Raw genomic sequence first — 17,348 nt, 5'->3', positions numbered from 1 at the left:
ATACAGCTTGTAAATAATGACTTAAAAATGAATGAGTGACTAAGTGACTCCTGACAGAGAGTGAGAGAGTGAGTGTACCTGTTGTTCTGCAGAAGGAGTAGACACAGGAAGAGGAGAGGAGGGAGGGAGGAGAGCAGACACAGGACACAGACTGAACAGCAACATCCAACACAGTCCACAGTCTACATCAGGAGAGAGGAGGAGGAGGACTCAGGAGGACTGACGTCTGGACAAAACATTAAACACAAACAGAACTACATTCTTAGATTGTCTACTGCTGAATGGATGTTTAAAGATGATCTTGAGGCAATGTTTCATGACCTTAGATCACCCTCGGATGATTGATTCAAAATAACATTTAATGGAAACCAGACACACCAATAGTAATACAATATGAATAATACTAAAGATACAGCCAGAAGATCTATATATAGAATAATAATTGTTCTTACCAAGTGAAATCCTAGTGGTGATGTGTCCATAGTGGTAGACCTCTTTCTGTTCAATTAATTTTCCATCCACCAGGTTACTCTCCTTAGTCCCACAGTAGTAGAGTCCCAGGTCAGATCCAGTGATGTTCTCAATCAGTAGATCATAGGAGTTGTTAGAGGGGTTCCACAACAGATTATATCCAGGGAAAGGGTTATGCCAAATCAACCCAGGGAAAGGGTTATGCCAAATCGTAGTTGAAATAACAAGAGGTGGCTGGTACTTGTGAGAACAGTTCCTATACCACATAATGTATACTCCAGTAGTTATGTTGCAGTCACAGTAGAGATGAGTGTTGTCTCCTGGTCTGACTCTCAGCTCCACCTCTGCTGCAGAGATCCCATCCTGACTGGAGGAAACAGCACCTACAGGTAACAGAGGAACAGTGTTAGGATGAACTGACTGGAGGGAAACACACCTACAGGTAGCAGAGGAACAGTGTTAGGATGAACTGACTGGAGGAAACAGCACCTACAGGTAGCAGAGGAACAGTGTTAGGATGAACTGACTGGAGGAAACAGCACCTACAGGTAGCAGAGGAACAGTGTTAGGATGAACTGACTGGAGGAAACAGCACCTACAGGTAGCAGAGGAACAGTGTTAGGATGAACTGACTGGAGGAAACAGCACCTACAGGTAGCAGAGGAACAGTGTTAGGATGAATCACAGAATATCACTTTGATATCATAAACTTCTCCACATGTAAATATAAACCTCATGTCTTTACCACAGTGATCACAATATCAGAATAATAAAATACCAAATCTAGTCAACTATAAAACCACATCAAGAAATCAGCTATCATCCAGCTATAAGGCCCAGTAAAACAAGTTACTCACATAAGAATGCAATCAGAGCAACACACAGCCTGTCCATCTGGTGGTCTGATGGTCTGATGGTGACTGTCAGAGAGTAGCTGGGTCTTTGAGTAACAAGGTCTTTGCTGCGTATTTCCGTGTTCATGACTAGATATACTTTACCATGAAAGGCCATACGAGCAGCGATTGGTTCGATGGAGTGGAACGTTTTCAGCTTGTGGTTCTTTTCTCAGAAACCCATGTTGTGACATGAAGAGGAGGGTCTAGCATTGAGGTAAACAGGTTTCAAAGTAACGTGACGTCAATGGAAAATATTCAGTTTTGAGGTGTTCACCTTAGATAGCAACACCTTAAGAGACCTATAGACACTCTATGAAGAAATAAAAACACATTTTGATGACTGAGTTGACCTTTAAACCTTAAAGAAAATACATTTATACAGAGGCTTAAAGTAGGTCTATAGGACTTTATACTTGTAGTCAGGTACTAGGACTAATGTTAGACCTCATGTTTGACCTCATGTTTGACCTCATGTTTGACCTCATGTTTGACCTCATGTTAGACCTCATGTTTGACCTCATGTTTGACCTCATGTTTGACCTCATGTTTGACCTCATGTTAGACCTCATGTTTGACCTCATGTTTGACCTCATGTTTGACCTCATGTCTGACCTCATGTTTGACCTCATGTTTGACCTCATGTTAGACCTCATGTTAGACCTCATGTTAGACCTCATGTCTGACCTCATGTTTGACCTCATGTTTGACCTCATGTTTGACCTCATGTTTGACCTCATGTTTGACTGATTGAACATGGAACCTTCATATATAATACAGTTAAAGATATAAATCAAATCCTGCCCCTGATCTATGAACTAGTTCAGGTAACCTGACAGTCAGAGAGGTCTCTTTAAACTGGGACACACAGATGACCCTCTTGATCCTAGTCAAGTGGTTGACCATAACATGGAGACTGAACACTAAGTATTAGACCACAACACTCTGCTAACTCAACACAGAGTTCCTGGATACAGCCCTTAGCCGTGGTATATTGGCAATATACCACAAACCCCAGAGGTGCATTATTGTCAAGCCCTGGCTCTGGGGACTCTTATGTGTTGAGCCAGGGTGTTAGTTTATATGTGTAGTGTCTATGTTTTGTTTTCTATGTGTTCTTTTCTAGATCGTGTGTTTCTGTGTTGGCCGGGGTGGTTCCCAATCGGAGGCAGCTGTGTCTTGTTGTCTCTGATTGGGAACCATACTTAGGCAGCCTGTTGTGCACTTGTCATTTGTGGGATCTTGTTCCGTGTAGGTTTGTGTTTTATGACCGAGGACTTCATGTTTCGTTTTGTTATTGTGGAAAGTATTAATTAAAAGATGTACGCATATCACGCTGCGTCTTGGTCCACTTATTACGACGATCGTGACAGAAGATCCCACCATAACAGGACCAAGCAGCGTGTCCAGGAGTAGACAGCCTAGACTTGGGAGGAGATCTTGGACGGGCAGGGATCCTGGACTTGGGAGGAAATCCAGGCCGGAATGGATTGCCGTCCGTGGGAGGAGACCGTTGAGGAGCGCCATAGAGAGGAGGAGCGGCGCCAACCGGGCCGACGTCGGACACGCAAGAGGCAACCCCAAGACATTTTTTTGGGGGTCACACGACATGGACGACGGGGCTGCTGGAGGCAGCTACAGGGCGAGTTTGTGGATTAGGAGAGGAGGCCACCGGGTTTGGGGGGCTGGAAGGGAGGTTGGCGGAGCCTAGAGGTAGAGCAGAGTCAACTCCCCGTACTCAGGCTAGGCAGCGTGAGACTGGGCAGGTTCCGAGGTATGCGGAGCTGCGTACTGTGCCGCGAGTGGTCCGGCACAGTCCTGTACGTCCTGTGCTAGCACCACGCACGTGTCGTGCTAAGGTGGGCATGCAGCCAGGAGCCGGAGTGTGCCGGCTCAACGCTCGTGGCCTCCAGTACCCCTCCTCGGTCCCGGATATCCTGCGCCAGTGCCACGTGCTGTAGTGCCAGTACGAGTACACAGCCCTGTACGTCCTGTGCTGATGCCTCACACAGAGTGTGTAAAAATAGGCATTCAGCTAGGACGGGTTGTGTCAGCTCTTCGCTCCAGACCTCCAGTCCGTCTCCACAGCCTGGTCCGGCCTGTTCCTGCTCCCCGCACCAAGCCAGTAGTGCGCGTCGCCAGCCCGGCCCGGCCTGTTCCTGCCCCTTGCACCAAGCCTGTGGTGCGCGTCGCCAGCCCGGCCCGGCCTGTTCCTGCTCCTCGCACCAAGCCTGTGGTGCGCGTCGCCAGCCCAGCCCGGCCTGTTCCTGTTCCCCGCACCAAGCCTGTAGTGCGCGTCGCCAGCCCGGCCCGGCCTGTTCCTGCTCCCCGCACCATGCCTGTGGTGCGTGTCGTCAGCCCGGTCGGGCCTGTTCCTGCTCCCCGCACCAAGCCAGTGGTGCGCGTCGTCAGCCCGGTCCGGCCCATTCCTGCTCCCCGCACTGAGGGGTTAAGGGGGGGCCTGGGTTTCAGGTCTGAGGGGAGGTCTGAGGGGTTAAGGGGGGCCTGGGTTTCAGGTCTGAGGGGAGGACTGAGGGGTTAAGGGGGGCCTGGGTTTCAGGTCTGAGGGGTAGTTTTCAGGTCTGTTTCAGGTCTGTACTTTTACCTTCTCATAAGTGTGTGTGTGTGTGTGTGTGTGTGTGTGTGTGTGAGCGTGCATACATGCATGCGTGTGCAAAATACTATGTGACACTATTATTATGTAATAATATGTAATATTTCTCCAGGTATGCATGGTATCAAGTGTAGTATTAAGAGGCTGTATGAGGGACCAGATAACAGATAGATACTTTATGATGTTACTTTGACTGAAACAACAAAGTCATTCAGCTGTATCAACACCTCTAAGACTCAAGTCATGAGGTGTGACTTCCTCATGTGTGTGGGTCCATCTCCCAGTCTGGATGTGTTCCACATCTGGAGTCTAACATTACCCATCAGACCTTGAGATGGACTAGTTCAAGTCAAGAGGTGTGAACTGTTAACATGAGAGTGCAGGGCAGTAGTTGTGCTTGTATCCTTTATGGTTCTGTGTACCTGTCATACTAACTGATATCTGCATCAGAGACCCAGCTACTCTGACCCTGTTACTGAAAGACCCAGATACTCTGACCCTGTTACTGACAGACCCAGCTACTCTGACCCTGTTACTGACAGACCCAGCTACTCTGACCCTGTTACTGAAAGACCCAGCTACTCTGACCCTGTTACTGAAAGACGCAGCTACTCTGACCCTGTTACTGACAGACCCAGCTACTCTGACCCTGTTACTGAAAGACCCAGCTACGCTGACCCTGTTCACAGACAGACCCAGCTACTCTGACCCTGTTACTGACAGACCCAGCTACCCTGACCCTGTTACTGAAAGACCCAGCTACTCTGACCCTGTTACTGAAAGACCCAGCTACTCTGACCCTGTTACTGAAAGACCCAGCTACTCTGACCCTGTTACTGACAGACCCAGCTACTCTGACCCTGTTACTGAAAGACCCAGCTACTCTGACCCTGTTACTGAAACACCCAGCTACTCTGACCCTGTTACTGAAAGACCCAGATACTCTGACCCTGTTACTGACAGACCCAGCTACTCTGACCCTGTTACTGACAGACCCAGCTACTCTGACCCTGTTAGTGAAAGACCCAGCTACTCTGACCCTGTTACTGAAAGACCCAGCTACTCTGACCCTGTTACTGACATACCCAGCTACTCTGACCCTGTTACTGACAGACCCAGCTACTCTGACCCTGTTACTGACAGACCCAGCTACTCTGACCCTGTTACTAACAGACCCAGCTACTCTGACCCTGTTACTGACAGACCCAGCTACTCTGACCCTGTTACTGAAAGACCCAGCTACTCTGACCCTGTTACTGAAAGACCCAGCTACTCTGACCCTGTTACTGAAAGACCCAGCTACTCTGACCCTGTTACTGAAAGACCCAGCTACTCTGACCCTGTTACTGACAGACCCAGCTACTCTGACCCTGTTACTGAAAGACCCAGCTACTCTGACCCTGTTACTGACAGACCCAGCTACTCTGACCCTGTTACTGAAAGACCCAGCTACTCTGACCCTGTTACTGAAAGACCCAGCTACTCTGACCCTGTTACTGAAAGACCCAGCTACTCTGACCCTGTTACTGAAAGACCCAGCTACTCTGACCCTGTTACTGACAGACCCAGCTCACTGCTCTTTCCTCAGACCTGAAACCCAGCCCCCCCCTTAACCCCTCCCCTACAGAGCAGCAGCACTAGCTGAGTAAACCACAACCACAGACATAGGACTATACATGATACACAATCATATGGACACACTCCAATATACCCACATATATGTGCACTCATGTAAACAGATACATACATTGACCACTACTAATGTTGGTAAGTCTGATATTATGATGTTGGCATTACAGTACTCATATAAGAGTTAGTCACTGATTGGCTGAAAAGACACACTCAGTACACAGGAAACCCACACTGACTTCCTGTTGTTGTTGCCATGGTGCTGTCATTCAGCCTGAGGAAGAGAATCCAAACATTATTATTACAAGTTAATTTGTCACAGATATCTCTCCCCTTCACACATATTGATCAGAGTGTGTATGTTAATTGATTGGCCAGTGTTCATTGCTAAACACAGAGATCATACATCAGATGGGATAAAAAGTACTGTTTAAGACTGGGTATATAACACCTCATCCAATGCATCTTGGGTATTGTAGTTTACTATTATCACCACCATAGTTTAGTGTTCTAAACACAAAGATCCATCATGAAAAATGACAGATTCAGTATCTGTATTCATTGATGAAAATAACTGTTTAACACTGGGTAGTTAGAGCCCTGAATGCTGATTGGCTGAAAGCCATGGTATATATATATGAGACAATATACCACAGGTATGATGCAAAACGACATGTTTACTGTTCTAATTACGTTGGTAACCTGTTTATAATAGCAATAAGGCACCTCTGGGGTTTGTGGTATATTGCCAATATACCACGGCTAAGGGCTGTATCCAGGAACTCTGTGTTGAGTTATCAGAGTGTTGTGGTCTAATACTTAGTGTTCAGTCTCCATGTTATCAGAGTGTTGTGGTCTAATACTTAGTGTTCAGTCTCCATGTTATCAGAGTGTTGTGGTCTAATACTTAGTGTTCAGTCTCCATGTTATCAGAGTGTTATGGTCTAATACTTAGTGTTCAGTCTCCATGTTATCAGAGTGTTGTGGTCTAATACTTAGTGTTCAGTCTCCATGTTATCAGAGTGTTGTGGTCTAATACTTAGTGTTCAGTCTCCATGTTATCAGAGTGTTGTGGTCTAATACTTAGTGTTCAGTCTCCATGCTATGGTCAACCACTTGACTAGGATCAAGAGGGTCATCTGTGTGTCCGAGTTTAAAGAGACCTCTCTGACTGTCAGGTTACCTGAACTAGTTCATAGATCGGGGGCAGGATTTGATTTATACCTTTAACTGTATTATAAATGAAGGTTCCATGTTCAATCAGTCAAATATGAGGTCAAACATGAGGTCAAACATGAGGTCAAACATGAGGTTTAACATGAGGTCAAACATGAGGTCAAACATTAGTCCTAGTACCTGACTACAAGTATAAAGTCCTATAGACCTACTTTAAGCCTCTGTATAAATGTATTTTCTTCAAGGTTTAAAGGTCAACTCAGTCATCAAAATGTGTCTTTATTTCTTCATAGAGTGTCTATAGGTCTCTTAAGGTGTTGCTAACTAAGGTGAACACCTCAAAGCTGAATATTTTCCATTGACGTCACATTACTTTGAAACCTGTTTACCTCGATGCTAGACCCTCCTCTTCATGTCACAACATGGGTTTCCGAGAAAAGGACCACGAGCTGAAAACTTTCCATTCGATCGAACCAATCGCTGCTCGTATGTCCTTTCATGGTAACGTATATCTAGTCATGAACACGGAAATACGCAGCAAAGACCTTGTTACTCAAAGACCCAGCTACTCTCTAACAGTCACCATCAGACCATCAGACCACCAGATGGACAGGCTGTGTGTTGCTCTGATTGCATTCTTATGTGAGTAACTTGTTTTACTGGGCCTTATAGCTGAATGATAGCTGATTTCTTGATGTGGTTTTATAGTTGACTAGATCTGTTATCTTATTATTCTGATTTTGTGATCACAGTGGTAAAGACATGAGGTTCATCTTTACATGTGGAGAAGTTTATAATATCAAAGTGACATTCTGTGATTCATCCAAACACTGTTCCTTCCTCTGCTACCTGTAGGTGCTGTTTCCTCCAGTCAGTTCATCCTAACACTGTTCCTCTGCTACCTGTAGGTGCTGTTTCCTCCAGTCAGATCATCCTAACACTGTTCCTCTGCTACCTGTAGGTGCTGTTTCCTCCAGTCAGTTCATCCTAACACTGTTCCTCTGTTACCTGTAGGTGCTGTTTCCACCAGTCAATTCATCCTAACACTGTTCCTCTGCTACCTGTAGGTGCTGTTTCCTCCAGTCAGTTCATCCTAACACTGTTCCTATGCTACCTGTAGGTGCTGTTTCCTCCAGTCAATTCATCCTAACACTGTTCCTCTGCTACCTGTAGGTGCTGTTTCCTCCAGTCAGTTCATCCTAACACTGTTCCTCTGCTACCTGTAGGTGCTGTTTCCTCCAGTCAGTTCATCCTAACACTGTTCCTCTGCTACCTGTAGGTGCTGTTTCCTCCAGTCAGTTCATCCTAACACTGTTCCTCTGCTACCTGTAGGTGCTGTTTCCTCCAGTCAGTTCATCCTAACACTGTTCCTCTGCTACCTGTAGATGCTGTTTCCTCCAGTCAGTTAATCCTAACACTGTTCCTATGCTACCTGTAGGTGCTGTTTCCTCCAGTCAATTCATCCTAACACTGTTCCTCTGCTACCTGTAGGTGCTGTTTCCTCCAGTCAGTTCATCCTAACACTGTTCCTCTGCTACCTGTAGGTGCTGTTTCCTCCAGTCAGTTCATCCTAACACTGTTCCTCTGCTACCTGTAGGTGCTGTTTCCTCCAGTCAGTTCATCCTAACACTGTTCCTCTGCTACCTGTAGGTGCTGTTTCTTCCAGTCAGGATGGGATCTCTGCAGCAGAGGTGGAGCTGAGAGTCAGACCAGGAGACAACATCACTCTCTACTGTGACTGTATCATAACTACTGGAGTATTCATTATGTGGTATAGGAACTGTTCTCACAGATATCAGCCTTCACTTGCTATCTCCCTTTACGACTTTTTCCAAAATTCTCTCCCTCGCTTCACTCCGGTGTGGAACAAGTCCAACCAATCCTGGGATCTACTGATTGATAAGATCTCTGAATCTGACCTGGGAGATGAAGGTGTATGATGAAGTCTGTACCCAGTGAACTAGATTATAGGTTACATTAACCATCCACACTATTCTGTTTAGTGATGTTCCTCTCTACTGAACACAGGACTTCCCCAACATCACCCCTTGTGACTGTCCTGACTGTGGTGTCTGCTGACTGTGGTCTGAGCTGGGTCCTGGTGGTGGTCTCCAGAGCTCTGTTTCTGTTCCTCATTCCTGCTGTCTTCCTGACTGTGGTCTGAGCTGGGTCCTGGTGGTGGTCTCCAGAGCTCTGTTTCTGTTCCTCATTCCTGCTGTCTTCCTGACTGTGGTCTAATCTGGGTCCTGGTGGTGGTCTCCAGAGCTCTGTTTCTGTTCCTCATTCTTGACTGTGAACTGACGGGACGGGGTCCGGATGGATTCATATTGGAGCTGTGGTGAAGCGGTGCTTAAGGTCCAGGAACTCCCGGTCAGCAGCTGGGGACTACGTGAACGGGACCATGGGAGAGGTGAGTGCTGAAAGGGGGGAATTCAGGGTGCTGTAACCAGGGTGCTGTAACCAGGGTGCTGTAACCAGGGTGCTGTATCCAGGGTGCTGTAACCAGGGGTGCGAAGGTGAATGGAAAGATACTGGAGCGACAAACCGCCCTTGCTGTCTCTGTCTGGCCGGTTCCCGTCTCTCCATTGGGATTCTCTGCTTCTGACCCCTTTTTTTGTAGGCTGAGTCACTGGCTTACTGGTGCTTTCCATGCCGTCCCTATGAGGGGTACGTTACTTGAGTGGGTTGAGTCACTGACGTGATCTTCCTGTCCAGTTTGTCGCCCCCTCGGGCTCGTGCAGTGGAGGAGATCTTTGTGGGATATTCTCAGCCTTGTCTCAAGGTAGTAGGTTGGTGGTCTGTTGATATCCCTCTGGTGGTGTGGGGGCTGTGCTTTGGCAAAGTGGGTGGGGTTATATCCTGCCTGGTTGGCCCTGTCTGGGGGTATCGTTGGACGGGGCCACAGTGTCTCCCGACCCCACTGTCTCAGCCTCCTGTATCTATGCTGCAGTAGTCTATGTGCCGGGGGGCTAGTCTGTCAGTCTGTTATATCTAGTGTTATTCTCCTGTCTTATCTGGTGTCCTGTGTGAATTTAAGTATGCTCCCTCTAATTCTCTCTCTCTCCCTCCCCTCCCGGAGGACCTGAGCCCTAGGACCATGCCTCAGGACTACCTGGCCTGATGACTCCTTGCTGTCCCCAGTCCACCTGGTCGTGCTGCTGCTCCAGTTTCCACTCTTCTGCCTGCGGCTATGGAACCCTGACCTGTTCACCGGACGTGCTACCTTGTCCCAGACCTGCTGTTTTCAACTCGCTCGCTCTACCGCACCTGCTATTTCAACCTCTAAATGCCCGGCTATGAAAAGCCAAGTGACATTTACTCCTGATGTACTGACCTGTTGCAACCTCTACAACCGCTGTGATTATTATTTGACCCTGCTGGTCATCTATGAACGTTTGAACATCTTGGAGAAAAATCAGGCCTTAATGACCATGTACTGTTATAATCTCCACAGCCAGAAGGGGACTGGCCCCCCCTCAGAACATGGTTCCTCTCTAGGTTTTTTCCTAGGTTTCAGCCTTTCTAGGGAGTTTTTCCTAGCCACCGTGCTTCTACATCTGTATTGCTTACTGCTTGGGGTTTTAGGCTGGGTTTCTGTATAGCACTTTGTGACATCTGCTGAGGTAAAAAGGGCTTCATAAATTAATTTGATTGATTGAACAGATCAGGGTGTGACATTTGTGTTAACATAACTTTTCATCCAGTACTGTGATGTGACAACAGTTTAACATGTTGTGTTGTTGTTGTTGTTGTGTTAAAACCAGGAGGTGGTAAGGAGAAGAGGGAAGTCCAGAAAAGAAGCAAAGGCCAGTCATTCTGAATTTAACTTCTCTTCTACGTGTCCAATGAGATCAGCATGATCTAATTTCCTCAAATGAAAGTGATGTTTTTTCAGAGACTGCTGTTCTGTGGTATAATTAACCTTATTTCGCTATGTAACTCTATTGAGCATGTGGTTTCACTGAAAGCTTTACTGAGCTACAATACATTTAAGACACTTAAAATGTTCAACCATAGGCTAGGTCAGGGCTATCCAACCCAGTTCGTGGAGATCTACTCTCCTGTAGGTTTTCGCTCCAACCCCAGTTGTAACTAACCTGATTCAGTTTATCAACCACCTGATTATTAGAATCAGGTGTGCTAAATTAGAGTTGGATTGAAAACCAACAGAACGGTAGCTTTCCAGGAACTAGGTTAATCCTTAAACGTTTGAGTAATGTAATAAAAAAATCTGCATCAAAATCCGAGATTTTTGCATAGCCTACGTCTCAATATCCTGTCTTCCGCATCCGAGGTGCAATGTGGCCGAGCTACAGCGGTTTTTGTCGGACTGCTCCCCAAAACGTCTGTAGCGTCCGAACGGTTTGTCCGAGAAACTAAAGTGACCCCACTGTGGAAAGGGGAGACTCACAAATACGATGGTGTTCTCCGTTTCGGTGTACAACCCCCTAAAGTGCCACAGGGCTCGTCTGAAGGTAACCCATACAAACAAATGGAAGTATGGAGGTAGTTTGGTGACAACAAAAATAAGAGCTTAAATATGTCCCACAAAACTAAAATATTCCCTGAGCTTTCAGACACTTCAAACTTATGATTTATTTTGTGACAGTCTTTTTTGCCATTTATGAATGTGTTATTCAATGTGTTTCTATGGGCTATAGTAGTCAAGGCCAAATTAAATATTTAACAATTTTTTTTAAAATATATATATATTTTTATACCTAAAGGGGTCCTAAAATTCTAAATCAAATAGCTAAATTATCCATGGTATGACCATCTTAAAACAATTCCATATGTTAGCTTAGTAAATAATGAAATACAATCTAATTAAACGGAATCAATATTTATTTAGCTACATTAACACATCAATACACTTAAAAAATGAAATACAATGAACTTTCACAACTACAATTACAAATTGCAACTATATCAAGAGTTAATAAACCATATTCCCTGACTTAAAAACATTTTCTAAATCACTATTGTTATTATTATTAAAAGGCTACAGGCAAAAGTTGTATGAAAATGATTTTAAAAGGTTAAACAAATATCCCCCCAAATATTAAGTAACTCGTAAAAATATAAAAACTGTTGTTTTTCCTCCCAGCTGCTGGTATTGATGGCTGGTATAGGTCTCACACTCTGCTGGTATTGATGGCTGGTATAGGTCTCACTCTGCTGGTATTGATGGATGGTATAGGGCACACTCTGCTGGTATTGATGGCTGGTATAGGTCTCACACTCTGCTGGTATTGATGGCTGGTATAGGTCTCACTCTCTGCTGGTATTGATGGCTGGTATAGGTCTCACACTCTGCTGGTATTGATGGATGGTATAGGTCTCACACCGCTGGTATTGATGGCTGGTATAGGTCTCACTCTGCTGGTATTGATGGCTGGTATTGGTCTCAATCTGCTGGTATTGATGGATGGTATAGGTCTCACACTCTGCTGGTATTGATGGATGGTATAGGTCTCACTCTGCTGGTATTGATGGATGGTATAGGTCTCACACTCTGCTGGTATTGATGGATGGTATAGGTCTCACTCTGCTGGTATTGATGGATGGTATAGGTCTCACTCTGCTGATATCGATGGATGGTATAGGTCTCACTCTGCTGGTATTGATGGCTGGTATAGGTCTCACACTCTGCTGGTATTGATGGCTGGTATAGGTCTCAAACTGCTGGTATTGATGGCTGATATAGGTCCCACTCTGCTGGTATTGATGGCTGGTATAGGTCTCACACTGCTGGTATCGATGGATGGTATAGGTCTCACTCTGCTGGTATTGATGGCTGGTATAGGTCTCACACTCTGCTGGTATTGATGGCTGGTATAGGTCTCACACTGCTGGTATTGATGGCTGATATAGGTCTCACACTGCTGGTATTGATGGCTGGTATAGGTCCCTCACTCTGCTGGTATTGATGGCTGGTATAGGTCTCACTCTGCTGGTATTGATGGCTGATATAGGTCCCACTCTGCTGGTATTGATGGCTGGTATAGGTCTCACACTGCTGGTATTGATGGCTGATATAGGTCCCACTCTGCTGGTATTGATGGCTTGTATAGGTCTCACACTGCTGGTATCGATGGACGGTATAGGTCTCACTCTGCTGGTATTGATGGCTGGTATAGGTCTCACACTCTGCTGGTATTGATGGATGGTATAGGTCTTACTCTGCTGGTATTGATGGCTGATATAGGTCTCACACTGCTGGTATTGATGGCTGAAATAGGTCCCACTCTGCTGGTATTGATGGCTGGTATAGGTCTCACACTGCTGGTATCGATGGATGGTATAGGTCTCACTCTGCTGGTATTGATGGCTGGTATAGGTCTCACACTCTGCTGGTATTGATGGCTGGTATAGGTCTCACACTGCTGGTATTGATGGCTGATATAGGTCTCACACTGCTGGTATTGATGGCTGATATAGGTCCCTCACTCTGATGGTATTGAAGGCTGGTATAGGTCTCACTCTGCTGGTATTGATGGCTGATATAGGTCCCACTCTGCTGGTATTGATGGCTGGTATAGGTCTCACACTGCTGGTATTGATGGCTGATATAGGTCCCACTCTGCTGGTATTGATGGCTGGTATAGGTCTCACACTGCTGGTATCGATGGATGGTATAGGTCTCACTCTGCTGGTATTGATGGCTGGTATAGGTCTCACACTCTGCTGGTATTGATGGATGGTATAGGTCTTACTCTGCTGGTATTGATGGCTGATATAGGTCTCACACTGCTGGTATTGATGGCTGATATCAGGTCCCACTCTGCTGGTATTGATGGCTGGTATAGGTCTCACACTGCTGGTATCGATGGATGGTATAGGTCTCACTCTGCTGGTATTGATGGCTGGTATGGTCTCACACTCTGCTGGTATTGATGGCTGGTATAGGTCTCACACTGCTGGTATTGATGGCTGATATAGGTCTCACACTGCTGGTATTGATGGCTGGTATAGGTCCCTCACTCTGCTGGTATTGATGGCTGGTATAGGTCTCACTCTGCTGGTATTGATGGCTGATATAGGTCCCACTCTGCTGGTATTGATGGCTGGTATAGGTCTCACACTGCTGGTATTGATGGCTGATATAGGTCCCACTCTGCTGGTATTGATGGCTGGTATAGGTCTCACACTGCTGGTATCGATGGATGGTATAGGTCTCACTCTGCTGGTATTGATGGCTGGTATAGGTCTCACACTCTGCTGGTATTGATGGATGGTATAGGTCCCACTCTGCTGGTATTGATGGCTGGTATAGGTCTCACACTGCTGGTATCGATGGATGGTATAGGTCTCACTCTGCTGGTATTGATGGCTGGTATAGGTCTCACACTGCTGGTATTGATGGCTGGTATAGGTCTCACACTCTGCTGGTATTGATGGATGGTATAGGTCTTACTCTGCTGGTATTGATGGCTGATATAGGTCTCACACTGCTGGTATTGATGGCTGATATAGGTCCCACTCTGCTGGTATTGATGGCTGGTATAGGTCTCACACTGCTGGTATCGATGGATGGTATAGGTCTCACTCTGCTGGTATTGATGGCTGGTATAGGTCTCACACTCTGCTGGTATTGATGGCTGGTATAGGTCTCACACTGCTGGTATTGATGGCTGATATAGGTCTCACACTGCTGGTATTGATGGCTGGTATAGGTCCCTCACTCTGCTGGTATTGATGGCTGGTATAGGTCTCACTCTGCTGGTATTGATGGCTGATATAGGTCCCACTCTGCTGGTATTGATGGCTGGTATAGGTCTCACACTGCTGGTATTGATGGCTGATATAGGTCCCACTCTGCTGGTATTGATGACTGGTATAGGTCTCACACTGCTGGTATCGATGGATGGTATAGGTCTCACTCTGCTGGTATTGATGGCTGGTATAGGTCTCACACTCTGCTGGTATTGATGGATGGTATAGGTCCCACTCTGCTGGTATTGATGGCTGGTATAGGTCTCACACTGCTGGTATCGATGGATGGTATAGGTCTCACTCTGCTGGTATTGATGGCTGGTATAGGTCTCACACTCTGCTGGTATTGATGGATGGTATAGGTCCCACTCTGCTGGTATAGGTCTCACACTCTGCTGGTATTGATGGCTGGTATAGGTCTCACACTCTGCTGGTATTGATGGCTGTGTAGGTACTGAAGTCAGAGTTCTGGACTCTCTTCTTCTTCTTTGGTCTCCTCTGTCCCTGACGGATATCCAACGAGGCATAACACAGATCTCCTTCCTCCTGAGAGAGAGAGAGAGAGAGAGAGAGAGAGAGAGAGAGAGAGAGAGAGAGAGAGAGAGAGAGAGAGAGAGAGAGAGAGAGAGAGAGAGAGAGAGAGAGAGAGAGAGAGAGAGATTTTACAATTAATCTGTTAATGTTATTGATATGTAATCATACATTATTATTATTTCATGAAATGCATCATGTCACTATGTTTTACTGCTTATTCCTTTAGTTTTTAATGAGTATACTCGCCAATGCTTTGAATAGTACTGGGTTACAAATCACATGGACTACAAATAGAGATGGCCACCAGTCAAAGAACTACAACACCCATTCTGAATATACCTTCTCTCTGCTGTCATTTCCCCTGGTGGTAGTCCTGTTCAGAGGAACCTGAGTCTCAGTTGCAGCTGCAGAGGAAGAGTTATCACCATTAAAACAACAGGTTAACAACACATATGATATTGAGCTGTCAATTTAACATGGTTTACATTAGTTTACCAGAGTATTTGAAAGAAGGTTTGATTGATTGATTGATTGATTGATTGATTGATTGATTGATGGCTGGTTTATTGATTGATTGATTATTTAATTGATTGATTGAGTTGGAGAGTAAAACAGATTACGTGAGAGTGAATGTATACTAACTTTGTAAGTAAAATAATCAATTTTGTATATTATTGATGTTGTCAAAAATTGAAGTTTAGGATGTAGGATGTTCCTTACTTCAACAGTTAGTAAGATGGAATTTAAATCAATCAAATTGACAAAAGGAATGAGTGAGTCAGTGCATGCTATGAAATAGTGAAAGAAAAAAGAAAACATAATGCTATTAATAATGAAGTTAGTTTACCTGTTGTTCTGCAGAAGGAGTAGACACAGAAAGAGGAGAGGAGGGAGGAGAGGAGAGCAGACACAGGACACAGACTGAACAGCAACATCCAACACAGTCCACAGTCTACATCAGGAGAGGAGGAGGACTCAGGAGGAGGGGAGGAGGAGGACTCAGGAGGACTGACGTCTGGACAAAACATTAAACACAAACAGAACTACTCTCTTAGAGTGAGATGTCAATTATCTACTGCTGATTGGATGTTTACAGATGATCTTGAGGCAATGTTTTATGACCCTAGATCAGCCTCGGATGATTGATTCAAAATAACATTTAATGGAAACCAGACACACCAATACTAACACAATATGAATAATACTAAAGATACAGCCAGAAGATCAATATATAGAATAATAATAGTTCTTACCAAGTGAAATCCTAGTGGTGATGTTTCCATAGTGGTACAACTCTTTCTGTTTAATTAGTTTTTCATCACCACGTTAGTCTCCTTAGTCCCACAGTAGTAGAGTCCCAGGTCAGATCCAGTGATGTTCTCAATCAGTAGATCATAGGAGTTGTTAGAGGGTTCCACACCAGATTATATCCAGGAAAAGGGTTATGCCAAATCGTAGTTGAAATAACAAGAGGTGGCTGGTACTTGTGAGAACAGTTCCTATACCACATAATGAATACTCCATTAGTTATGTTGCAGTCACAGTAGAGAGTGATGTTGTCTCCTGGTCTGACTCTCAGCTCCACCTCTGCTGCAGAGATCCCATCCTGACTGGAGGAAACAGCACCTACAGGAAGCAGAGGAACAGTGTTAGGATGAACTGACTGGAGGAAACAGCACCTACAGGTAGCAGAGGAACAGTGTTAGGATGAACTGACTGGAGGAAACAGCACCTACAGGTAGCAGAGGAACAGTGTTAGGATGAACTGACTGGAGGAAACAGCACCTACAGGTAGCAGAGGAACAGTGTTAGGATGAACTGACTGGAGGAAACAGCACCTACAGGTAGCAGAGGAACAGTGTTAGGATGAACTGACTGGAGGAAACAGCACCTACAGGTAGCAGAGGAACAGTGTTAGGGATGAACTGACTGGAGGAAACAGCACCTACAGGTAGCAGAGGAACAGTGTTAGGATGAACTGACTGGAGGAAACAGCACCTACAGGTAGCAGAGGAACAGTGTTAGGATGAACTGACTGGAGGAAACAGCACCTACAGGTAGCAGAGGAACAGTGTTAGGATGAACTGACTGGAGGAAACAGCACCTACAGGTAGCAGAGGAACAGTGTTAGGATGAACTGACTGGAGGAAACACCTACAGGAAGCAGAAATACTGAATATAATTTTGATATCATAAACATCTGTACAGGCAAATATGTACTAGATGTTATTCACCACAGTCACCACAATATCACAATAATAAGACAACAAATCTAGTCAACTATAAAACAGACGAGCAACAAAAAGAAATCAGCT

At 45.5% G+C, this 17,348-nt stretch overlaps 1 long non-coding RNA gene across 1 annotated transcript in view; it reads right to left on the bottom strand.

The window, feature by feature from the left end:
- LOC121559192 overlaps nt 1-15,974 on the bottom strand; it is a 16,768-nt gene extending 794 nt beyond the window's left edge. Inside the window, exon 1 of the long non-coding RNA XR_006659630.1 lies at nt 15,881-15,974. This is a non-coding gene — a long non-coding RNA (uncharacterized LOC121559192). The remainder of the gene's footprint in view (nt 1-15,880) is intronic.
- Nucleotides 15,975-17,348: the final 1,374 nt, after the last annotated feature.

The sequence above is a fragment of the Coregonus clupeaformis genome, unplaced genomic scaffold (genome assembly GCF_020615455.1).
Source record: "Coregonus clupeaformis isolate EN_2021a unplaced genomic scaffold, ASM2061545v1 scaf1478, whole genome shotgun sequence".
Lineage (NCBI taxonomy): Eukaryota > Metazoa > Chordata > Actinopteri > Salmoniformes > Salmonidae > Coregonus > Coregonus clupeaformis.
This window is presented reverse-complemented; position numbering and strand designations above follow the sequence as displayed.